At 35.9% G+C, this 27,903-nt stretch overlaps 1 long non-coding RNA gene across 4 annotated transcripts; it reads left to right on the top strand.

The window, feature by feature from the left end:
- The first annotated feature begins 2,933 nt into the window (after nt 1-2,933).
- Nucleotides 2,934-10,111, top strand: LOC120067880 (uncharacterized). Of its 4 annotated transcripts, XR_016525542.1 has the most exons (5): nt 2,934-3,633; nt 3,915-3,986; nt 5,326-8,043; nt 8,327-8,398; nt 9,862-10,111. It is a non-coding gene; the product is annotated as an uncharacterized LOC120067880 (long non-coding RNA). The 4 variants fall into 4 exon arrangements; XR_016525540.1 differs by having other exon boundaries at nt 8,327-10,111; XR_016525541.1 differs by having other exon boundaries at nt 5,326-8,398.
- Nucleotides 10,112-27,903: the final 17,792 nt, after the last annotated feature.

The raw sequence follows: 27,903 nt of genomic DNA, 5'->3' as shown, positions 1-27,903 counted from the left end.
AAGCCATGTTTTTATATGTGTTATACTTTACATGCTTTAAAGAGAAAGTCATTTATGACTAGTTTTACTTAAAACGCGATATCGAAGGACATTTGAGAAAGTATCCGCCCAACTAGATACTGAAGGACATTTAAGAAGGTATCTATTGGTACTGAAGGACGTGTGAGAAGGTACCAAACCAACCAGATATTGAAGGACGTTTGAGAAGGTATCTGAACAGAAGTACCTAAGGTATGACGGTATTTAGTATGGCCACGTGCACGTAGGTAGTTAGAGTCAGAGATTGAGCAAAAGGGTTCTCTCTTGACTAGCAGTTGGTGTTGGGATTGTTTTATCCACAGTAAGGGTTATTCTCAACTGAGAAATAGTTTTACTGTTTTATGATTAAAGAACTTTATATGTTTTATGCTTGAAAAATGTTTATACTGCAGTACAAGTATTGTAGAAGCTTATATTTCAATTAAACTCTTGATTGAGATTTTGCATGAGAATCAATTATTTTTCTTAAGTCACTCACTAGGCGTAAGCTCACCCCGTTTTCAAATATTTTCTTCCCCTCCCCCCCACAGGTAGCGGTCAAATCCTTTGAAGATAGCTCTGCATCTGCTCTGCCACTAAAGAATAAAGAGATTTGTAACCTGTCTGTTTAAGTGGATACTATTAATATTGTACACATGTTACTGTTGTTCATATAAGGACTAGGGTTTTTGGGTTTTGGGACTTGTGAATCTAGTGTTGTAATGACTCTAAATATATTATGTTTCTGAATTAATAAATTTTGGCCTAAAGACATTCCACTGTATATAGTTTATATTTTGGTATCAGAGTTATTAGACAGTAAGTGTCAGCCAAAGGGTTGATAACTGCTGCAGTCACGCCCTTTCTCAGGCTTAGAGATTAGTCTGGGGCAGGGTGTGACATATGTGTTGATTCACATTATGCAGTTAATTTCACTTGAACATAGACTAAAATCTGGACTTAGAGAGAGAATTAATATTGTATTTGCGATTTCCCTCCACTTTTGTTATAATGTTTCAAAGAGTATATTTGATTTGATTTCTATTTATATGAGGGATATGTTAGATTCTTGTTTCACATTTATGAAATCAATATGTGTTTGATTTTAAGAGTTTTGATTAATATAAGCAAATTTTAATTAATTAACCGTATAAAGTAACTAAATAACAGTAATTTAAGGAAAGTGACTATAGAGAGAGAGAGAATTTTCCCATTAGTGACTTTCCATAGAAGTGAAATGTGGTACTATGATGCTAAAGAGAAGGATATGATTGTTGTGCACTGTCATGGGATCTGTGTTGTGATGAAGGTGCTGTAAGTAAGGTTGCTGGTTTGTGTTTATATCTTCCTCAAATTACAATGCTGTAAGTGAATTTTTTCAGGCTTTTGAATCCTAGTCTAAATGTATTTGAGTCGTTATAAGTTGAAATGATGTGGTTTCATGTACTTATGTTACTAAAGTTGTATTTTTGTGACAAGTTTGAAAAAAAAAACAATTTTTACTAGATTGTTAAGATTTGATTGAATTATATGCGGAGCTTTGTTATGGCCTATTATATAATAGCATTTTTCTTCTCATATTTATACTTGAAAAGTATTTTGTGAATGGCTTCAACTTATAAATAATACTCAACATTACTTCTCTTATTTGTAGATTATTTAATGTTGGTAGTTCTTTGTTTTTTCAAAGTTTCTAATTAAGGTAGGATCTTAATCTTTCAAACTCATCAATTTGTATAGAAAGTTCATGGGTTTTCATTTGTGAAAATGAATATATGCATACTACTATTCTTTTTTTGACTTTTGCTTATTTGTCATTGTAATGTCAGTAAGTGGAGAGATCATTTAGGTATTTTGAACTTTCTATTTCTATTGAACTTTATGCTTGATTTTTAATCAAATAGGCATTATATAATGTTATTTAAATTCCTTTCACCTCTCACTTGTTGCTTTTGTATTTTTATTTTTGTCGATTTTCTTGAGAGTATAATATGAAGTTGGCCTATTATTGTGATAAAAACAACACCAAAATGGTTATTAGAACACAACTTCAAATATAATAAACTCTGTACTTGACTTTGAACCAAATAGGCATTATAGAGAGTTGTCTACTTGCCCCATTTCAATAATTCATGGATTTAAAATAACAATTATTATGATATTCCTTTCTTGGGATTTTTTTGTGATCATTGACACACAAGATTCTTTCTTATATTATCTGAGCAGGAGAGTTATAGTTTTGAAGGAAAGAAATCTATTTTGTTACTAGTTTCTTTTATATATATATTTTCACTAGAAATGATAAATATGTTTACATTCTAGATGTATGTCTGAGCTTGGTATAATTCTTGTAGACTAAAGTCTATTCAAATAAGTTTTTCGCTAGTCGATTTGGTTTCTACAATAACAACTAACTATTCTCACTTCCAAGATTCAAACCAAGCTTTAGCTTTGCTACTTTTTCCTTATAGAGTGAATTCCTTGGCTACTAATTTAGAATTAGACATAATATAGTATAATGGATAGTAACTTCTATCTTATTTTATATATGTTATAAATCGTTGGTATCTAATTTAAGGTGTTAATATACATACAATGCGCGCACACACACATATATATACATACACACACATATATATACATACATACATATATATAATACATATATACATACATATATATAATACATATATACATACATAGAGTACATATATATATATATATATATACACAATACATATACATATACACATATGATACATATACATATCATACATACCATACATAACATACATATACATATATGTATATGTATATATATATATATATTGTAATACCCCGAATTTTCACTTTTTATATAATTTCCATAATTTTTTACTAATTGACGACATTCTTGGAATTTTTGGCCATTTCAGTGCAATTGTTGGAATTTAAATCATTTAAATGAAAATTAATATTTGAAATTAATTTCGGAGTTTAGCCTTGAAATTCAAGGCAAAATATTTGTTGTTTTAAAAATGGAAAGGAAGAGAATGGAAAAAAAAAAGAATAATAATAATAATGAAAGGGAATAGGAACGAAATAAAATACTTCCTTTTCTTTTACTTTCTTTTTCTTTTCTTTCCTTTTCCTTTTTCCCTTTTCTTCTTCTCCCCTTCCATCTTCTTCCTCACCCAAACCCAGCCGCTCGCCGCCGACCTCGACCAGCACCTCCCGTCGCCAGCCCAGATTCGAGCCGCGAGCAACCTAGCTTCGACTTCGGCTTCTTCGCGCTGCCCAGATCCGATTCCAACCACTCGCCGCTGGCCGTTCGTGCCGCCCAGATCTGGTTCCGGTCTCCCACGCCGAGCCGCCCACGCTCGTGTGCCACTAGATCTACTTGAGCCAAGCCACGTCGTCGGATCTAAAACCGCGTCGTCGACTCCAATCGCATAGCTCCAATCCATCGCACCACGTCAGATCTGAAACCGCCTCTGGTACCCATCCAGCCGCTGGTATGCGTTGCCACCAGTTTGCAGAACGTGTCGTCGTTGTTCTGTGAGCTCACCAGAAGTTTCTTTTTGGGTTGGAAGGAATTGTCCAACAAAGGTTGAAGTGTGATTTGGGTGAAATTTGGTAAGTACTAGCATTAGTGACCTTTGTGTGTGTGTAATTTAGTTAATTGGAAAATTTGGACAAGTCCTTGAGATTGTTAAATCTTTTGGATTGTCATTAAGACTATCATATGTATTTTTAATTCTAAAATGGTTATGTTTGGGTTAGGAACATGTTGAGCATATGGGCTTGCGATGATTGTTGGACCAACATATTTTGAGTAGATCTATGTGGTATTGTTGGGTAAATTGATGCATGAAACTTGGTCTAAAGCTTTAATCTAACTTTGGCTCATGACTTAGGATCAAATTCAAAGTTGGTGGAAAGCTAGAAGAGGATTTGACTGTTGGTTTAATTTTTTGTTTTAATTTAAGGTAAGTAATCTTACTACTGAAATTTCCTTTGTATCGGGCGATAAATTTATGATTTATTTTTTAGGATTTTAAGACTATTTACAAGGATACTTTTGACTATTCTAAGATTTAATGGATTGTTTAAAAAAGATATAGGAGCATGTGATAATATGTCTGAAGCATTTTAATGTATGAGCATGATTTAGAATTTTATGAGTTATATTAAAAAGATGATTGAGCTTGACCCTTAAATGTAAGTTAAGTGGCACTCCTACTAGAATGTCTTAAAGTTAGATGAGGATTCGACATTTGTTGATTCATATAGTTATGCGATTTATTATGAGAATGTATAGACCGTACTATATATTATGAAATCTCAAATACTTGATTGTTTACATAGTTTAGTGCATGAAAGTGATGTACTAGAGCATATCCATTAACACTAGATTAATTATGTATGTTGAGGTTAATTAACATGAACTTGATGAGGAGATTTTAGAGGATTCATGATTAGGTGAATGTTATATGTAATAGGAAGTTAGATGCCATTTTTTTCCTTTCCAGACTATGTGACTGCATGAAAGTAATGCATGTCCAAGGATAGTACATGAAAGAGACGTACTAGGGTTGGTGTGTATGAAAGTGATACATACCTAGAGGGTACTGGGGTGTACGAAGGAGGTACATACTCAGTGAGTTATGTGTATAGGAAAGAGGTGTATGCCTAACCATGTGTACAAAAGAGGTACACATCCCTATATTTATAGAGAGAATCTGGGGTGTACGAAAGAGGTACATACTCAGTGGATTATGTGTATACGAAAGAGGTTATACATAATTAGATGTACGAAAGAGGTACATACTCAGTGGATTATGTGTATATGAAAGAGGTTATACATAATTAGATGTACGAAAGAGGTACATACTTAGTAGGTTAGGTTTATACGAAAGAGGTGTATACTTAATTAGGTGTACGAAAGAGGTACACCTTCAGTGGGTTATGTGTATACGAAAGAGGTGTAAACGTAACTATGTGTACGAAAGAGGTACACATTAAGTGGGTTATATGTATACGAAAGAGGTGTATGCATAACCATGTGCATGTAAGAGATTTTGTTTCCTTTGGGATTCACCAGAGGTTGTGGGTCCTACGGGATTTACTAGAGGTAGTGGACATATTCAATTACCTTAGGATAGAAATAAGTTTTTTCATGTATATATGTGTTCCATGACGACTAGAATAGTTTATATGTTCCACTGGGGATAGGAATCTAGCGGACATAGATGCCTAGCCTGACCTAAATAGTGGGGTTACTTACTGATTATTTCATACTCATTCTTTCTTGTGTTGATGTTTCAGGTAAGGGTAGAGAGGCACCGACGATGGCGCAGCGGAATTCGTGATCGTGCCACTGGGACTTGTTTTTACGCTTCCGCATCATAAAATTTAGAGTCCTTATTCTTCCCTTAATGTTTAATTTTACTGTTTGAAACTTATTATTACAGATTATTTCTTTTATATATACTTTTAATAGTCTTTACAAATTATGGGTACCCTAATATTGTTTTAACAATTGCATTTAATAAATGTCTTTTGAACTTCTCTTGTTTATTTAACATTTATTTCAACATAATTGAGCGTCGTTTTAAATTCTATGCATGCATTTATTTTAGTAACGGTCTAACCTAAGTCCTAGAGGGTCGGGTCGTTACAGTGGGTATTAGAGTCGATGTTTTGGGTTCTGTAGACTGACTTACTACGTATGTCTAGATAGTCCATATAGCCCAGTAACGGATCCCTCGTCATCGTCAGGTATGTACTACTCATGAAAGTTTCAATGCATATGTGAGAATAATGATGTAGTGTTTTAAATGCTTGATTTCGGAGAAAGACCCAGAGATAGTTAATGTATGAGTTCATGACAGGACATGGCACCTAGACCTGGAACAAGAAAGACAATTAGAGGAGTGTAGGAAGAGGGAGCTGAGAGTAGCCAGACTGTCCCGATAGCTCCAAATCCACCTATGGCCCAAGTCGATGAGAAGGCGATGGAAGCCAGAATTAGTGATGTTGTTGCATCCTCCCTAATGGGGAAACTGCAAGAGTTAATCCGTAGTGCGATGGCAGGATAGGCTGCCCAGACCCAGGCTTAGGAGAAACCAGTACCACCCGAGCAGTTACAGCAGACCCGACTGCATAATAGAGACATGCAGGGCCTGTCTCTTAAGGCTAAACATCTGAAGGATTTCAGGAAGTATGACCCTTGCTCCTTTGTTGGATCATTAGGGGACCCCACCAAAGAAAAGATGTGGTTGTCATCCATTGAGATGATATTCTGTTTTATGAGGTGTCCGGAAGAGCACAAGCTTTAATGCACAGTTTTCATGTTGACTGGTAATGCGAAAATCTGGTGGCGTTCAGTAGAGAAGATGATTGATACCGATGGGAAGCTTGCAACCTGGGAGCAGTTCAAGGAGCACTTTTATGAGAAGTATTTTTCAGCCAACACCCGGTACAACAAGCAGGCAGAATTCTTGAACTTGAAACAGAGAGTTATGTCAATGGAGGAGTATGAATAGGAATTTGATAAGCTGTCCCACTTTGCTCCTAAACTAGTAGCCACCGAGGCATCGAGGACCGAGAGATTCATCTAGGATCTGAGGAGCGGACTGCAAGGCATGGTACATGCCTTGGACCTTAAGACGTATGCTGCGGCACTGCGGGCCGCCGTGAGGATTGATGCTAACTCTCAAATGGGAGAGGATTACAGGAGGTCGCTCGGGATTGGGACATCCGCAGGTCAGAAAAGGAAAGCAGACCAGAAGACTTCTAAGTCTCAGCAAAAGAAACCTGTATCTATTAAAGAGGAAAAGTCGATCTGTAACTCATGCGGAAAGCGTCACTGGGGTCGTTGCTTGGCTGGAGCAGGGGTGTGTTATCGTTGTAGACAAAAAGGGCATATGGCATATGAGTGCCCTAGTAAGAGCACTACAAATGGTAGGGACCAACCTTCGAGTCAAGATCAGGTGGGTTCAAGTGGACAGCAGCAATGGAACAGGAACAGTGCCACAACCTGACATAAGGTGGGGAGGTCGGACACTATAGTGATAGATAAATTTACATTTTAGACCTTGACACTTTAGGTTTGTTTGAGACTATGTTAACCTGCCTTCATTTCTATGCTTAGTTAGTATAAGAGACCATGTATGTTTCGTTATCCCTATGCAAGAGTTGTTATTTTTCTAGAAAGGAACTTTCGAGGACGAAAGTTCTTTAAGGGGAGAAGAATGTAACACCCCGAATTTTCACTTTTTATATAATTTCTGTAATTTTTTTACTAATTGAAGACATTTTTGGAATTTTTGGACATTTAAGTGCAATTGTTGGAATTTAAATCATTTAAATGAAAATTAATATTTGAAATTAATTACGAAGTTTAGTATTGGAATTCAAGGGCAAGATTTGTTGTTTTAAAAATAGAAAGGAAGAGAATGGAAAAAAAAAAGAATAACAATAATAATGAAAGGGAATAGGAAGGAAATAAAATACTTCCTTTTCTTTTTCTTTCCTTTTCTTTTTTTCTTTCCTTTTTCTTTTTCCCTCTTCTTCTTCTCCCCTTCCATCTTCTTTCTCACCCAAACCAAGCCGCTCGTCGCCAACCTCGACCAGCACCTCCCGCTGCCGACCCAGATTCGAGCCGCGAGCAGCCCAGCTTCGACTTCGACTTCTTCGCGCCGCCCAGATTCGATTCCAACCGCTCGCCGCTGACAGTTCTCGCTGCCCAGATCTGGTTCCAGTCTCCCACGCCGAGCCGCCCGCGCTCGTATGCCACTAGATCTACTCGGGCCAAGCCACATCGTCGGATCTGAAGCTGCGTCGTCGACTCTAATCGCACAGCTCCAATCCGTCGCACCACGTCAGATCCGAAGCCGCCTCTGGTACCCATCCAACCACCGGTCTGCATTGTCACCAGTTTGCAGAACGTGTCGTCATTGTTCTGTGAGCTCACCAGAAGTTTCTTTTTGGATTGGAAGGAATTGTCCAACAAAGGTTGAAGTGCGATTTGGGTGAAATTTGGTAAGTACTAGGCCTTAGTGACCTTTGTGTGGGTGTAATTTAGTTGACTAGAAAATTTGGACAAGTCCTTGAGATTGTTAAATCTTTTGGATTGTCAGTAAGACTGTAATATGTATTTTTAATTCTAAAATGGTTATGTTTGGGTTAGGAATGTGTTGAGCTTATGGGCTTGCGATGATTGTTGGACCAACATATTTTGAGTAGATCTATGTGGTATTGTTGGGGTAAATTAATGCATGAAATTTGGTCTAAAGCTTTAATCTAACATTGGCTCATGACTTAGGATCAAATTCAAAGTTGGTGGAAAGCTGGAAGAGGATTTGACTGTTGGATTAATTTTTTGTTTTAATTTAAGGTAATTAATTTTACTACTGGAATTGTCTTTTTGTCGGGCGATACATTTATGATTTATTTTTTAGGATTTTAAGACTAGTTACAAGGATACTTTTGACTATTTTGAGATTTAATGGATTGTTTAGAAAAGATATAGGAGCATGTGATAATATGTCTGAAGCATTTTAATGTATGAGCATGATTTAGAATTTTATGAGTTATATTAAAAGGATGATTGAGCATGACCCTTAAATGTAAGTTAAGTGGCACTCCTACTGGAATGTCTTAAAGTTAGATGAGGATTCGACATTTGCTGATTCATATAGTTATGCGATTTATTATGAGAATGTATAGACCGTACTATATATTATGAAATCTCAAATACTTGATTGTTTACATAGTTTAGTGCATGAAAGTGATGTACTAGAGCAGATCCATTAACACTAGATTAATTATGTATGTTGAGGTTAATTAACATGACCTTGATGAGGAGATTTTAGAGGATTCATGATTAGGTGAATGTTATATGTAATAGGAAGTTAGATGCCATTTTTTTCCTTTCCAGACTATGTGACTGCATGAAAGTAATGCATGTCCAAGGATAGTACATGAAAGAGACGTACTAGGGTTGGTGTGTATGAAAGTGATACATACCTAGAGGGTACTGGGGTGTACGAAGGAGGTACATACTCAGTGAGTTATGTGTATAGGAAAGAGGTGTATGCCTAACCATGTGTACAAAAGAGGTACACATCCCTATATTTATAGAGAGAATCTGGGGTGTACGAAAGAGGTACATACTCAGTGGATTATGTGTATACGAAAGAGGTTATACATAATTAGATGTACAAAAGAGGTACATACTCAGTGGATTATGTGTATACGAAAGAGGTTATACATAATTAGATGTACGAAAGAGGTACATACTCAGTGGATTATGTGTATACGAAAGAGGTTATACATAATTAGATGTACGAAAGAAGTACATACTCAACGGATTATGTGTATACGAAAGAGGTTATACATAATTAGATGTACGAAAGAGGTACATACTTAGTAGGTTATGTATATATGAAAGAGGTGTATACTTAACTAGGTGTACGAATGAGGTACACCTTCAATGGGTTATGTGTATACGAAGGAGGTATATACGTAACTAAGTGTACGAAAGAGGTACACATTAAGTGGGTTATGTGTATACGAAAGAGGTGTATGCATAACCATACGTATGTAAGATATTGTGTTTCCTTCGGGATTCACCAGAGATTGTGGGTCCTACAGGACTTACTAGAGGTAGTGGACATATTCAATTACCTTAGGATAGAAATAAGTTTTTCATGTATATATGTGTTCCATGAGGACTAGAATAGTTTATATGTTCCACTAGGGTAGGTATCTAGAGGACATAGATGTCTAGCCTGACCCCAATAGTGAGGTTACTTACTGAGTATTTCATGCTCATTTTTTCTTGTGTTGATGTTTCAGGTAAGGGTATAGAGGCACCGGTGATGGCGCAGCGGAATTTGTGATCGTGCCACTGGAACTAGTTTTTACGCTTCCGCATCATGAAATTTAGAGTTCTTATTCTTCCCTTATTGTTTAGTTTTACTGTTTGAAACTTATTATTACGGATTATTTCTTTTATATATACTTTTAATAGTCTTTACAAATTATGCGTACCCTAATATTGTTTTAACAATTACATTTAATAAATGTCTTTTGAACTTCTCTTGTATATTTAGCATTTATTTCAACATAACTGAGCGTCGTTTTAAATTCTATGCATTCATTTATTTTAGTAACGACCTAACCTAAGTCCTAAGGGGTCGGGTCGTTACATATATATACATACCAATACATACATACATATATATATATATATATTAAACAAAATTTAAATTAATTGCATTGAGATTCAAGCTAGGCTTTTGGAATTTGAAATAAGATTATTTGCTTCTTTTCTTTCACTACCATTATTTTGCTAATTGGCTTGTTGTAGCAATTGAGTGACACTTTGAAATTCAGCATATTAAAATATGCTAGTTTAGTACAGAGTATTGCTGCAAACCACAAGTCTTCCTATAATAATACATTTGACTTATTGTGGCTTCAGTTGATCTATTTTGCGAGAAAACTCATATAAAAGGTATCATTAACTCTAACTCTGAATCTTCTCACTAAACGAAAAGCCCATCATTAATCACTTGTACTCAATATATATTTAATTAAAAGTTTAAGTCAACCTACAACTTTCTTTTGATTATATGTTTATGTTGGGTTCATGACCCTTCACTGGTCCCAAATATTCAAGATCAACATTGGGAGATGAAGAAATGGCTGATATCAATTCTGCAAAATCTTCGATAAACGAAAGTCGATGCTCGACTGCTTGTTACTCGATCCTCGATCAGAATTTCCTTCTTTGTTTGACTAGTTTCTGTTAAATCCTCAATGCAACTCGATGACAACAGAACTAATACTCGATCGTACTCGATGGTTCTTGAACGATACTCGATGCAACTCGAAGGTGAAAACAATGTACTCGGAGCTACTCGATAACGAAGAATCGATGCACGATTGACTCGATGATCTGATTACTTGATGCGAATTGAAATGTAAACTATTGGGACATGCTTTGCAGTAAAAAATTACTCGATTGAACAATAAAGATAAGGGAAGGAGAAATAGACACAGTATTTATGTGGTTCGACAAGAATGCCTACGTCCACAAGAAGATTTGAAATCTTTTATTTAATGAAGATTGCTTACAGATTTGTTGTTTGCAGGAAACTAAGAAAATAATGATAACTCTATTAATTTAAATTCAGAATCAGTAGTATTTATAAGGATATACCAGCTGACCGTTACATGTGTTAGTTATAAACAAACAGAAATCTAAGGTATTTGAGTCAAAGCTTCTTCAGTTTACTATTTCATCATACTTTGGTCCCTGACTTGATGTATTCTTTACGTTTGGCACATGTTAAAGCTCGTTTAATAAAGACTTTATAGTAAACAATATGGAGAGTACAAAGTTCTTACCATAATCATTTACTAATACGTTATGGAATGAACAATTTCTTAAAGGTTCTTAGAATACAATTAGGTGCAATATGTAACCAATGCGTTATCGACGAAATCTTTACTAAACAGAAGCTTCAAAAGGAAAAGAAAAATTAGGTGCATATTATATATATATTTTTTGTTTAGCTGCCTTACTTTCAAATTTGTGTTTTACTATTTGATTTATAGTTAGATGTCTCGTAGGCTATCTAAGATAAACTTGATTGATATTCCCTTATTTGCAGATGGTTTAAATACAAGATTTCTGACTTGCTTGAGTCATCTAACTTTGTATTGTCAAATCTTTTAGATTCTTTCTAATAATAGTCATAAAGAGCAAGTTTTTCGTTTTTCAAACTGATGAAAAGACTGGTTGTAGGGAGTTACTTTGGCAGAAGTGTGTCTTTTTTTTTTTTTTGTTCTTTTGGACAGTGATATAAGGAGGGAGACACAAACACAATCAACTTGTTGTTTCCATTTGTCTTCTCAACCCCTTGTCCTTAGGTTGTTTTCCTTTGTTCTCTGCTGGAATATACACGATTGTTTCTTATTAAAAAGAAAAAGGAAAATAAAGTTAGCTCAAATTGTTATGTTTATTGGTTTGGTTAGTATCTTGAGTATAGTCGTTATGTTCATTAGTGGTAAACAAAGTAATTAAATTTAGTTGTTCAGTAATTTTAAATTGAAGGATGTTTAGGTGTGAGTGTTGGTGCTAGAATGGGGTCATCACTAATCTTCTAAACTTGGGCCTTTCAGTAGATCCTCAACCCTTCTCTATGCCTTCAACCTTTCCAAGATGGCTTCTAGGTATTAATTTTTACTTTGGATTCATTTGAAGAGCCAAATTTGGCTAGTTTTTAAATATGGTACGGTATAATTGCTTCACAGAAACATTGTCAAAAAAATTGTGTTCTCTGCTTCTATTGTCTACTAAATTAGTTTTCTTCGTAGCTTGTTGATAGATAATTGCTTTGCTTGTATAAGCTTGGCATTCAATTTTTATTTCCATCTCATAATTGTTTAGTTTGTTATATTAATGTTTGGTTGATTTTTACTAACTATTTATGGTTGTGCTCGAGGAACATTTTATCTCATTTTTTTATTACTGGCAGGCTCTTACTTACCATTGTTTGCGAAGTGCTCCAAAAGATCTTAGGAATCACAAACTATTGTAAGTATATGAAAAATATAGGTATTTTATTGAATTGAAATCTCAATGGTGTTGGGAATATCCTAGAACTCGCATTTCGTAAAATTCGTGTGAAACATTCTATTTATTAATAAAATATTATAGAGTATCTTATTCAATAAAGTTGTTGATATTGCATTCTATTATGAAAATACAATAAACATATCCATGGTTATAGTATGAATACTTTAACTCTATGTAGTGATATAAACGGGATCAAGTTAATAGTATATAGCCTAAATGGTCAATAAGTATATGAATGAAATTGGGTATCCCATCCTGGTAACACTATTGGATACGGCCCATTTTGTATAGGTAATACAAATGATGTGATCCACAGATCAATCATGTAGAGACATGTGAGTGAGAACATTCTATGCAATGAGTTTGCATAAAGACTGGACCACGAAATAGTTACTTTTCTATATAACAACCGTTTACTATTAAAACTGACTATTTCATACTAAAGTAACCTAGGATAACTCGATCTTAATCTTGAGCTAGCTATGAACTCTTGTTTATTTAGGATTGTTCTTTGATCTGCATGGGTGAAAGTAGTCTAATAGTACTGGTCAATAAGCCTTCCATTTTGAGGATAAGACCGGATAGATAGCTGAGGACATAGCCTTGTGAGATAAAATTCACTCCTACCCATTTTAGGGTTAGCAGATAGGTTGTTCTCTTAAGTGCTAATTCTAGGTCTTGAACAATCGGGTCCCTACCTTCAGATGATAGAGAGGGACATGATTCATAAGTGGTATTATGAATCAGTTGTTCATTATAGGGTTAGTGGGAGCTTAAAGAACAAGATATATTTACAAGGGTAAAAAGGTAATTTTTAACCAACTGTAAATACAAACAACCTATGAATGATCAACTTACTGATTATGGTTAACATAGACAGAAATACATCTGTAGTGAGAAGAGTGCAACTATCGAGCTATAGTGGTATATCTTGATGGTTAAGGAAAAGTAATTAATTCGGTTTAAAGAAGTTAACTAATTGATTACAAATCGTTGGAGCTCGTGATCTATAGATCCAATAGGTCCCTTTACTTGCTCATAAATTGAAATAATGAATTGAGTAATTGATTGGATGAATTTTGAATTTAGGGTTATGAATTTGAAATGTTCAAATTTAGTTTTAGGGTTTTTCAGTTGATTGTATATGATGCAATTAAAACATTTAATTTAATCGAAATTAAAACGAGATTGGAGAATCAATTAATATTTGAATTATAATTTAAATATTGATTATATGAATTTGAAACATATTGGTGGATCTGTTTTATTAATTTAATATTAAGATATTAAATTAATTAAATTAGTTTTATTTAAATTAATTATATAAAACACAGTTTTAAATCAAATAGTTTTATTTAAATGAAAAATCAATTTTGAAATTGATTTTGAGTTAGTGGATTTTTCCCAAAAATTGGAAAAATCCATTAACATCATTTATCATTTATCACCAAAATCCACCATGAGTTCTTCAATTAATACAAAGTAGGAGCTACCGTAATGCATGAAATCAGGCTATATAATGAAGCTCCATGTATGGAATTTGAGAGAACTTTGAGTTCTTTATCCAAGTTGTTGAAAAATCGAAACCATACTACACCCTCTCTAGTTCATCTTCAAATCAGCTTGATTATAGTGTTTCCACCACACATTCCTTCTTGAGCATAGTTGAGAAGATCTTGTTGGTGGTCTATCTGAAGAATCCAGCTTAAACTTGTGGAGATTCTGTTGAAATCGTGAAGAGAACTACAAAGGTATTGTCATGTACAAACCTTCTTATGAAGACCTCTTAAGTAGCATGTTTAAAACTCAAATTAAATGTAGTTTAAGTGCTTATTGATTATGAATTATTCTGTTTCATGTTATATTACTCCTTCAATTGATATCAGAGCATGATTTAAGTGCTTAACTATTGTTAATTTGAGTTTGGTAGGTGTTCTTCATGAAATGTATGAATATAGTATGCTAATGTGGTTTTTTTCAGTGTTTTGGCATTTGAATCTTTTCAATTATGTTGTAACTCTTGTAATTGGCTCTTGTTTGATGGGCCTTAATATGTATTTAAGAGTCTATAATTCATGTGGAGTCATTAGAGTTGCAATTAGAATGTAACTGGAGAAAAAAATGAAGAAGGTCGAAGCAGCAGGAACTAGAAATTCGAATTTCTACCAGATACTCGATGCTCGATGGGATACTCGATTGCATTCTCAATGAAATTTAATGAAATACTCAATGCACGATTCCATACTTGATGGTACTCGATGCATTTACTCGATGATATTTCATAAAATACTCGGTGTATGATGCCATACTCGATGGTACTCGATGCATCTACTCGATAATATTTCATGAAATACTCGATACTCGATGCTAGATGCCTTACTCGATGGTCGATGGTGTCTGCTCGATGGCATTTTTTGTGAAATATCTGATGCTCAATGTCATACTCGATGCATACTAGAATACTCAATGTTGGTTGCTTGCTGATACTCGATGAGTTTTGCCCGATTCAAGGTGGTTCGAGTGGTCCAAAAGTTTTTTAAGCTAGTTTTGCCGATTCTTGTAATAGTTAGACTTTTATTTATTTTAAAATGCGAAAACCAAAAACCATATCAATTTTATGTTTAATTATTTATGCATTTGATGTTTGTTATAATTAAATATTTTTATACGCATAAAGTATGTCATTTAGATTTAAAATCCCACCATGGGTGAACATGTTATAATTAGTTATAATATATAGTATACATGTTTTAGGGTTTGTTAAACATTGATGTAATTGTTATATTGATTTTAAATAATTTTGAAGCATGTTATGGAATGTTAAAGCATGTTTATGTTATAAGCTGCTTGTTATAAAATGAAATTAGACTTTAAAATACATAACAAAGATAAACACCATGCTCACTTAGGTTAACAACTAGTTCTAATAGTTAAAATAGATTGTTACCTTATAAAATTTGGTTACAAACTCAAATCGGTTCATAAACCTGTCTAAGGCTGGAGGTACTTAACTTGACGGTTTACGTAACACCTCCTACCTAGGGATTATGACCGAAATATTGAGTATTATTAACTGATTTTATGAGCTTGCATGAGCGGTATGAGATTTAAAACTGGTTTAAACACTTAGGCATCGTAGGGTAATATCCAAATATAAATGTTATACTTGGATGAAAATCATATAGACTTAGGTTGTTTAAAGTTAGCCGTTTTCAAACCTAAGTAAATAATTACCTAAACATTTAGGTGTTTCTTTTGATTTTGAGAATATCTAGACTTAATGTTTTTATTTTCTTTTATCTATCTTCATTTTTTTTAGTAACTTTTGTATATTTTAAGTGTTGTTTTTCTTATTGTAATTATTTTCTTTTAATGAAGAAACATGGAATATTTTCATACGTTGGAGTGGGAGATTAACAATTTATTTGATATATAGTTATTAGCTCTCACGTCCTCGAGAGTTCACACTGTGAGATCTATGCTCAGCTTCGTGTCGCTTTTACCACGACTAATCCATTCGAAAAGTGTTTGAATGGGTCAATAACAAGGTGAATGGGGGAAGTAGTTCGTAGTAAGTGGGTGAAGGAAATGTGTCAATATTATCCTACGGTCTCCTCCATTAGTTTGAACCGTGAATTTCCTATGTTGCACCTACTATCGTTTTTAGGTGGCACTAGCTAGTCGTTAACCATAACAATCCCCACGAAGGGTTGTAACATAGGATTTGGAACAACCCATGCTTAAAAAAGGAATAGGGTCTTATAGTTCAGTCTTGGATATTGTCTTCCATCTTGAGGGCATATTCATATCATTCTATAATATCTGAAAATGGCGGGTCATACTTACAAGAATTACTAATTGTTAGTAAAGAGCTTGATTGAAAACAATAACCAAATGAACTATAGGAATAAAGAGTTATTCTGATATAGTATTTGGCCAGGATTGTTTTGCTTCAGTAAAAAAATTTTAACTGCCCCAAGGTAGCAACTATTCTGAATCACTAAAGTATCGTTGCAAAATAAATAAAGAAAATGAGTACTTTATTTCTTTACTAAAATTAGATTTAGATGCATAAGTTTAATAGAATCTGTTTAAATTTTTTTCAGTAATGTCAAATTCAATTATACAACTGCTCACTTTCGATAAATTTAACAGAGAAGGATATTCAAACTGGAAATCCAACATAAATAGGATATTAGTTGTGGATGATTCGAGGTTTGTGTTGACGGAGGAATGTCCTCCGGTTCCTAGTACAACAGCGAATCGAAATGTTCGGGACATCTATGATTGGTGGGATAGGGCTAACAAAAAAGCCACGGCTTATATCTTAGAAAGTATATTTGATGTACTTAATAAGAAACATGAGGTAATGCCCACTGCCCGTGAGATAATGGCGTCACTCCAGTAGAAGTTCCGGCAACCGTCATCCTCTGTTCAACATGAAGCCATTAAGTATGTTTATAGTACTCACATGAAAGATGGTACCAACGTTAGAGAACATGTTCTTGATATGATAGTCCATTTTAATATTGCTGAGGCTCATGGGGTGATGATAGATGAAATTAGTTAAGTCAGTATGATATTAGAATCTCTTCCGAAGAGTTATCTACCTTTCAGAACCAATGTTGTTATGAACAATACTTACAATTTAACTACACTATTGAACGAACTACAGACGTATCAGTCTATGATGAAACTTAAAGAAAGTGAAGTAAATGTTATTACACGACCTAAAAAGTTTCTAAAGGGTTCTACGTCTGGAACAAAACCCGCAGATAAAAAGAAGTTTGTTCCCTCTTCTTCAAAAGATAAAATTGTACAAATGAAGAAGAAGAGTAAAGGGGATAAGAAAACCATTGCAAAGAAAAATAAAAACAAAACAAAACTCCCAAAGAGAAGTGTTCCCATTGCGGAGAGGATGGGCATTAAAAGCGTAACTGCCCAAAGTATTTAGCAGAAAAGAAAGCGAAAAAGGCGAACAAAGATAAATCAGATTGACTAGTAGTTAAAACATGTAGTGGAGAATACTCACCTAATTAGATATTAGATTCATGCACCGCTAATCATGTTTGTACTTTTCTACTGGAAACTAGTTCTTGGAAATAACTTTCTAAACAAGTAATGACTTTCAAGGTGGGAATGGGAGAAGTCATTTCGGCTCATGCAATGAGAGATGTTGATGACATGCAAAAATGCATGTCATCTTAGGCCTTTTACTTAGAATTATGAAGGTTGTTAAGTAGAATATATGGCAATTGTGCTAGGAATTCATGAGAAAATGAGTTTGCGTCGATCAGCATGTTGAATCTCAGCTAACCCATTATTATACATTATTATGCGTTCAATGTTCTATTTTTGTAGCTAAAACAGGAAATGGATGCAAACGTGGAAATCGGACCACCGTATAGACGACTGCATGCGAAGAAACACTCCATCGTAAAGCCGAACGCGTCGATCAATGCATGGATGTTGCGGTAACCAGTTGTATGCGTCCATTGCATGGAGTTACACTCGTCAATTGGTTGCGGTCATCGTGTAGAGTTTCGGTATTAAGCGAATGCGGTCATTGAATGATTGCGGTGACACGACAATGCATACTAATGGGAGCAACGCAAGGTTGGTGGAATGAACGCATCAACGCATCTACTTCGAGAAAAACCAAAAGATGATGTTGAAATTTCACCTACCACGCTGTTAGTGGCAGAGGATCAGAAAGGACTAACGCGCTGAATGTCAGACTCAGAGCAGTCCATTAATGCTGTCAGCGATCGAAGCTCTATAAATAGAAGCCGATGAACAGAAATTCAGGTTGCTCGGGGATTACCCCTGTAATCCGGGGATTTTCCCCACGATCCAGACAAAATGCGTGAGAAGATGCTGAGAGTTCTTCACTCCTTCATCCATTCCGAGTGACGACCGGAGCCTTCGACCGAAGTTAGATGTCAAGAGAGTCAGCTCCTTCTCCCATCCATGGCACCACCAGCAGCCTTAACGCACATCCGCTGGAAGCAAGTCTTTGCTTCCAGTCGGTCATTTCATTTCCCTTTCTTTTCTCATATTGTATTGTATGGAATTTTGTGATTAAGGAATTAATGCATCTCTCTGTCTCCTTCGAATCCATCTCCATCTTCTTTGCTTAGCATCTTTACTTTCATTACAACACTTAGTGGGATTGCTTGGGTATCGCATACTTAGTATGTGGATTAGGGATATGAAACATGTAGCAACCCACCGAGAGGTGTACGTTGCATGAGTGTGTGAGTAACCTTATTTGCTTAGTGTGAAGCTGCGGCAACGCCTGTTTATAGGCTAATGCATTGCTTGTCTATGAGTAAAGTCAGCAACAACCAACTGCCCGGAAAGGTAAGTGGTTGGTCACATTAAGCAATGTATGCATTGTTCACTAGGGATAGGAACAATCTTAGGTCAGCAAAGTTCATGCACCTTGTCCTATGAGTGTTTCATTCATCATTTAGGCATACTTGGGAGAGTAGTCTAAAAAAAAAATCTAGGACTCGAGAGAGTGGATTGGAACGCATAGGCAAGAATGAGGATCTTAGAGATAAGCTCTGTTTGCTTTCACACAGCGTATGCACCCTACAGATTGGATATTGCATGCGTCCAGGAAGTAGGATAAGGGGTTATGCGGCAACCATGCTCATGCGGCGGGAGCTAGTGAGCTGGTTATGGAGGTCTAGGTAGGCATAGCCTTCTCGACAATATCACAGATACACCGCATACGTCCTAGAGTTAGGTTCACGTGTTTGTGGCATGATTGCACAGCTTGCGTTGACTAAGGTTGCCCTTGCTGTCACTCTTGAGGGTTGCAATGAAATCATCTCCGCATTTTATCTATTTTCCCATACATTTATTTCATGTCAAGTGTTGAGGTTTCTCTACCTCTCATGCATATTCTCATTGCGTTGTCTGTTAGATAGGAGTAAGAGTAGAGTTAACTTAGCAACCTCCCTTCTATTCTTTTATTTAAACCGCCACATGCACATTACTGCATACATATAGCTACAAGTCTCTGTGTTCGACCTCAGATTACTCGAGAAACTTGCGTTCATGTTATACTTGGTGTGAATGCAAGAAAACTTGTGACAAGATGCATGGTCATCACATACATTCATTAACGCATTATCAGCCCAACGCATGACAATCGACGCATGACAGAAAGGTGTTCTTCGCTTTGGGAGGAAAGGTAAGCTGAGTCCTAGATATATTGGTCCTTATCGGATAATAGAACGAGTTGGACCAGCAGCCTATAGACTTGAGTTGCCAACAGAACTGGCTCGAATACATGATATTTTCCATGTGTCCAATGTTCAGGAAATATATTCCAGATCCGTCACATGTGTTGTAGGCACAACCGGTTGAGCTGAAAGAAGACTTGAGTTATAAAGAGGAAGCGATTCAGATCATTGACAGAAACGAGCAAGTTTTTAGGAACAAAACGATTCCACTCGTGAAGGTCCTTTGGAGACATCACGGAGTGGAGGAGGCAACCTGGGAGTCAGAAGACCAGATGAGAAGGAGTTACCCAACACTCTTCACTTAAGGACTTCTAAATTTCGAGGACAAAATTTCATAAGGAGAAGGTAAGTTGTAAACCCGAGACTTTCCTTAGATTATTTTCTCATGTCACATATTGTAGGATGTTGGATTTAAGTTATTGTTGTTCCATTGTTGAAGGAAAATGGCAAAGCTTTTGGTTGAGGTTTTCTTTGATAATTTTGGAATTTATTAATAAAGAAAAGAAAAGAAAGTAAATAAAGAAAAAAAAAAGAAAATGAAAGGAAATGGGAACCCATTCGGTGCTTCATGGTTTAAAGTGAGAACCCACCACCGCCTAACTCATTTCAGCCCATTTCTCCATCATTTCCCATCAAATTTTCAAGGCATTTTGAGAGAGAGAGAGAGAAGAAAGAGGAAGAATAAGCTTGCTGCGAGTTGGAGGTTGAAGAAGGGAGGAAAAAGTTCATGCAAGTGCAACCATGGAAGAATCTGGGTTCAACTTGCCTATCTCTAGTTTGTAAGTCAGTTTGAGCTACACAAGAAGAACTAAGAGGTTTGAAAGTTAATCCATTTTTTAACAAATTTCATGAAGGAATCTTGAGCTAAATATGATGTTAAGTTCATGGTTTTTGAAAAGGAAAACAGAGCACATAATTTTCGTGCAAATCAGAAGGATCTCTGGTTTCCTCTGGTTTTTCGAACGTTCTGGGGTGTACAGGTTGAATTAGAAGCTCAATTAGATATGGTTGAAAATATTATTCCATTTCCTATAACTTACATGAAGAATTTGTGAGCCCAAAATTATTAGAAGTAGGTTTAATTCAGGAGAAATGTAGAGGGTAGCAGAGAAGCACGAATCTGTATTTTCTGTGTTCAGGGGATTTCTGGACAAATTCGGTTGGAATCTCATTTTTATTCGTTTAGGTAAGTTGTAGAGGGTTCTAAAATAAAGAGTGTGATATATAGTACATTAATTTTAGTCAAGTATTGAGGAAGTTATGATTGTTGGAAGTTAGAGTACTGAATCTGGAAAATCTGGAAAAAAAGTGTGAAGTATGATTTTATTTCTAGAATTTAGAATTCATGAGCATGGAATGACAAGACGATATATAGTTCTGATGCTCGGTTTTGGTTTGTTTGAAAGGCCAAGAGGAAATAGGCCGAGTCTACAGACCAGGGAACTAGCCAAGACTGTGAGTGACAAAACGAATTTCGAAAATGGTTTCTAAACTGTAATTTATGCTTAAATGGTTTACATGCGTGAATATGAACTTATGAATGATACATGATTTCTATAAATGGTTTCAAGCATAAATTTTGAGCTTAGATTTTCTAATGAGATTTATATACGAGCATGTGATTATTGAATTCCTGAAAGGTAGTTGAAACGATATCATTTAAAGTAAAGCATGTATTAGCGAGTACTGTTAAAAGATTTTTAGTTTTTCACGAGCAAGCTGAGTAAGCTTGAGTTTTACGAAAGATAAAGATGAGCAGGCATGTTTAGGTATTTTCATGTGGTTTTCTGAGACTTTTATTGACTACATGACTGAGATATTGAGCCCGAGGCTATATGGTACCGTGTGCACACAGGTTATATTCCGTTGTTGACGTTGAGTGTACTCTGTGACAACGATGCTGTCGTGAGTGCTGGGCGGGCCCCACTACATCGTAGAGCTAGTAAACGTTGGTTGTACTCGGCGTGCCCTACACAACGTTGATTTGTCATGTTAGTTAAAATGTTTTATATACTTGATATGCCTTGCTAGATTTTAATGACGTACTTGCGGAATATTTGAGAAAACTTTTAGCATTACACGTTTATGTTTAATGCTTTGATTGAACAGATTCATACGTTTAATGGTTTATCACGTGTTCTGATTCGTGGATTTATAGTTTTAAATTTAGTCACTCACTGGGCTTCGTATCTCACTCTTTAAAAATGTTTTCCCACTTTTCAGGTAGAGATTGAGCTCCCGGTGCCTGATAACTGACAAAGTCTGTTTTCTGCTAAAAGCTTCCAGATCAAGCTCCATATATGGGTGGAGTTGTACATTGTGTCTGTTTGTATTGTAAATGTCTTTGTAAGTACTGGATAGTTTATGATTGTGTAAGCACTAGATGTCGTGGTTATGTAAACCCCAGTTGGATATGTTTTTGGTTGTGATATCTCTGTCAGGTTATTTTTCAAACCGAGTTATGTCAAGATTGCACTTCATGTGTGTCTAAAGGTTTTCAGGGGTTCCGCTATGTTGTGTTACATGTAAAGTATTTTATATCTAAGGTTAGTATTTTTTATCACATTCAACGATTCAGCAACGTCAACAAGTATCTTAGAGGAGGACGATGTTTGTTGGCTTCATGCCTTCTCCCTGACAAAGTTAGCAGGTCGTTTGGGAGGGGGTGTGACAAAGAAACATATCCATGGCTATAGTATGAATACTTTAACTCTATATAGTGACATAAACGGGATCAAGTTAATAGTATATAGTCTAAATGGTCCATAAGTATATGAATGAAATTGGGTATCTCATCCTGGTAACACTATTGGATGCGGCCCATTTTGTATAGGTAATATAAATGATGTGATCCACATCATTCATGTAGAGACATGTGAATGGGAGCATCCTATGTAATGATTTTACATAAAGATTGGACCACGAAATAGTCACTTTTCTTTATAACAACCGTTTACTATTAAAACTGACTATTTCATACTAAAGTAACCTAGGATAACTCTATCTTAATCTTGAGCTAGCTATCAATACCTGTTTATTCAGGATTGTTCTTTGATCGTCATGGGTGAGAGTAGTCCAACAACATTGGTCAATAAGCCTTCTATTTTGGGGATAAGACCAGATAGATAGTTGGGGACATAGCCTTGCGATATGGAATTCACTCCTACCCGTTTTAGAGTTAGCAGATAAGTTGTTCTCTTAAGTGCTGATTCTAGGTCTTGAACAATCGGGTCCTTGCCTTCTGATGATAGAGAGAGACATGATTCATAAGTGGTATTATGAATCAGTTGTTCATTAGAGGGTTAGTGGGAGCTTAAAGAACAAGATATATTTATAGGGGTAAAACGGTAATTTTGACCCAACTATAAATACAAACAACTTATGAAGGATCAACTTACTAATCATGGTTAACATGGACATAAATACATCTCTAGTGACGAGAGTGCAACTATCGAGCTATAGTGGTATATCTTGATGGTTAATGAAAAGTAATTAATTTGGTTTAAAGAGTTTAGCTAATTGATTACAAATCGTTGGAGCTCATGATCTATAGGTCCAATAGGTCCATTTACTTGCTCATAAATTGGAATAATGAATTGAGTAATTGATTGGATGAATTTTGAATTTAGGGTTATGAATTGAAATGTTCAAATTCAGTTTTAGGGTTTTTCAGTTGATTGTATATGATGCAATTAAAACGTTTAGTTTAATCAAAATTAACACGAGATTGGAGAATCAATTAATATATAAATTGTGATTTAAATATTGATTATATGAATTTGAATCATATTGGTGGAATTGATGTTTTATTAATTTAATATTGAGATATTAAATTAATTAATATCAAATTAATTATATAAAACTAAATTTTAAATAAAATAGTTTTATTTAAATGAAAAATCAATTTTGAGATTGATTTTGAGTTAGTTGATTTTTTCCAAAAATTGGAAAATTTCACTAACATCATTTATGGTGTTTTATCACCAAAATCCACCATGAGTTCTTCAATTAATATCAAGTAGGAGCTGCCCTACATGCAACCATATTCTAATGTCTGAAATCAGGCTATATAATGAAGCTTCATGCACGGAATTTGAGAGAACTCTAAGTTCTTTATCCAAGTTGCTAAAAAATCGAAACCCTACTACACCCTCTCTTGTTCATCTTCAGTTCAACTTGATTAGAGTGTTTCCACCACACATTCCTTCTCGAGCATAGTTCAGAAGATCTTGGTCGTGGTCTATATGAAGAATCCAGCTCAAACTTGTGAAGATTCTGCTGAAATCGTGAAGAGAACTGCAAAGGTATTATCATGTTCAAACCCTCTTATGAAGACCTCTTGAGTAGCATGTTTAAAACTCAAATTAAATGTAGTACATATTGATTCTATATGAAGAATCCACCTGATGATTGATGGATTAACTTTGGCCTTAGCTTCTGTCAAGATCTTTACTTAGTTGGTTGACTAAGATTACTAGAGTTAAATAAGAAGATTTGTATATTAAAAAAATTGTTTATTTTTTATCAGATAACTAAAATGACAATAAACATTGAAGCTGCATATTTATGGAAGAATGTCAGTATCACTATTATTTAAACATCCTTTGTATTGATTGAAGCTGCATTTTTAGGATTATATATATTTTTTTATTAATATAATATGGTTTATTAGTTTATCTATTATCTGAGATAAAAATCATGATGTTTTTGTTTTTATTAGTTGAATGAAGTGGCGACACATGCAAGAGCTACATATAATGGGAAGCATAATTGTCACACCCCCTCCAAGATTACCCTCTTAACCTGGAAGAGAATGCAATGACAACTGTTACCAACCTTCTTGTTGGCACATACTGCCTACTAACCTGCTTAATTGATCTAAAAACATTGAACTGTAATCATACTTATAACTATGTTGGGTAGTTTAGCCATAATTTCAACAAATGTACAACAACCAGGTTTCATAAAATTATTCATATTAACAACATATGTACATTGTACACTTGATGGGCCCAAAATGCATAACTAGTCCTTATTTGACATGACACATGTGTACTATTATTTACAAGACCAATACCTTGATTTCTTTTTAACTTAAGTTCTTGAGTGGCAGTACAGCAGCAAAGTTGTCTTCTGGGGAATGATCTCTACCTGGGGAAGAACACATTTAAAACTAAGTGAGCTACTAGCTCAGTGAGTGACTTATAACATAACATAAATCTCATGCACAAACTAGAAGCTAATAACTATATGTAATACTAGACAAGCACATCATGTCTGTATAACTTAAACTTATCTTTTTTGAAGGCATAGTCTTATCATCTTGAAGGCATAGTTGTTCATCTCAGTTAGAAGCGAACCCCTTTTATTCATCCCTCTTCGTTCACCTAGCTTTCATACGATTTTCTAACATATTATATCTAATCTTATCATTAGCTGAGACAAAGGCCCTTTTGTTCAACTCCCAATCAAAGTCTAAACTAAGGTGTGGACCCTTTTGCCATCACCTTTTAAACAATCTATATTTAACGGTGAGACCCTTTTTCTCAGCCCTTCGCACTATTCTTCTTTTAAGGTTGAGTCCCTTTTGCTCAACCCTTTATCCTAACCTTGTTTAAGGGAGTGTCCCTTTTGCTCAACCCTTTATCTTAGCCTTTGAACTTGTCCTATGTGCACATAGAGCTATACTAGATCCTATCGTCAAGAATCACAACTAAAATGTTAAAAAATTCATAAAGCATTTAGAGTCACTCACAGTTTTTCTTGGTGACTTTCACAGGAATTTCCTCAATCAGCTCCTAGCCCTATTTCCTTGAATTTCTCCTCTTTCCAAAGGAAACGCAAATTAGTCTATAACTCTTTTAATAATTTCAAATTATTCTCTAATTTACCTTAAAAATTTGAATAACCAGCTTACCCCCTTTAAAATAACCAAAATAGCTTAACTGTTCAAAACTACCCCTTTAGAGGTTATTTCTGCAAGCTGATGAATGTTGTGCTGCAGGGGGCGTCGTACGCGCAGATGGGCTGGAACACATGCAGATGGGTGGCACACCTCGCACAGGGAAGCGCTGGGCATCCGAACATGTTTCTGGGATGCGTCTGTCCACACTGGACAGTGAAATGCACACAGACATGCACTGGGATGCGTCCGTCCAGATGCACATCTAGCGAGCGCTTGTGCTGGCGAGGACGCGCGACAATGTTGGGTGACAAGACTATGCGATCAATTGTGTCACCTGACTTTCAACGCAAGTTCCTCCTTCTTCAGAACTCTAATTACGAGGGCAGCTCGGGGCCTCTCATTACACTCCTTTCTAAGTACTTTCACACTATTTTTACTCAAATGGCACAGGTGGATTCTAAGAGTTGATCGTCCCAACATGCCCTATTTATAGGCACCCAAACTCTTCCCAGCTTGACACCTATAGCTTGGTTGCATGTCAATGTGCCCTTTTCTCATGCTGCCAATCCCAACCCCTTGCCACATTAGCCCTGAAATGTCTTCTTCTCCCTTAACCAATGCATATGCTTCACCTTGCATATCGTGCTTCCACCTTACTTTGCATGAAGTCTAAGACATCCCTTATCAAGCCACATGTTCGAATGAGTTAGCAACTCAACCTTGCGCCCCAAGTTTTCTTTATCATCGCATACATCCCCCTTTATGGCCACATGCTTGCTTGATCGCATGGCTTGGCCATCATATCACCTCCTATACGCCCACACTAATTTCAATACCATCGCATACCCTTACTTGGCCGCACACCCTTCCTTTTGCACGACTTACCCTTGGCACATGTGTCCATTTGGACCAAGACCAGTGCATCCTTCCAATGCATGCCACTCATATCACAAACTTCATGCCTAACCAACCTTGTCTTATGTGGCTGTGAAGCCCATTTTAAACCTCAAATGGACTAGCCAATGCATAGCCTTATCGTATGGCCTCTTAATGCGACCAACTAACCTTAAATAGCATTGGTACATGACTTTGCCCTCATCATCAATGCATATCAAGGCTACTCAATGCATAACAAAGCTACCCAATGTATGACTAGGGCTCTTCAATGCATCACTAGGCTCGACCACCACACTTAACCTAATATGGTTTTGGCCAACTACTCCATGCGTCCAACATGTCTCTCATGGACAACGCATAGTCTGAATGGCCTCATTCTCCTATTCATGCTTAGCCTCATGGTTGGCACATAGTTCATAGGCCAATGCATATCACCCTCATCACATGGTCCTACAGCCTTGGTATCACATGAGCATCGCACAGTCTAGTTAACGCACAACGCATGCCTCACAGCATGCCCAACGCCTTGCACCCAACCTTGCGCGCAGTCGAGTGCTTCCTTCCCGCGCTTAGCCCATACTTCAATGCACGATGGCCAATAGTTGATGCGTGCGATGGCCTTTCCTCAATACATGATGGATTTTCCTCGATCACACATAGCCTTTCCTTGATGCATGATCTGACCTTTACTCGATGCACAATGGCCTTTCCTTGACCACATACTTGATGCACGATTCTTTCCTCGATCATGCATGGCTTTTACTCGATGATCACCTAATGTTTATTCAATGCTTACCTAGTGTGTACTCGATGCTTACCTTAGTTAACTCGATGCTTGGCCCTTCAACACCAAGGCTACTTCCACGCTTGGCCACCATTTCCATCGCCAACACTTAGCCATTCAATGGCTCTTAGGTACTACAATTAGATAATTTTCCTCCTTTAAAGCATAGTTTAGCAAAACTTTTCCCTTCAAGCTTGCACCTTAGCTACTTTTCTATTCCTTTACTCATTTGCCTACAATTCCACTTTAACTCAAATATTTAACACCTCATTTTACTAATCTCAACAATAAACATATTTAAGTAGGGAACGTAGGGTTCGAGTTTTACAATAATTGTATTGGATACTTTCCAAAATAGGAAAACTAGAATGTACTTTTGATGGTGGGAACTTTTGGACATGTGAATGTT

Source organism: Benincasa hispida, chromosome 12 (assembly GCF_027475165.1).
Source record: "Benincasa hispida cultivar pf3 chromosome 12, pf3_genome.v1.1, whole genome shotgun sequence".
Lineage (NCBI taxonomy): Eukaryota > Viridiplantae > Streptophyta > Magnoliopsida > Cucurbitales > Cucurbitaceae > Benincasa > Benincasa hispida.
Note: the sequence above shows the minus strand (reverse complement) of the source record. Positions and strands in the feature narration are given on the sequence as shown.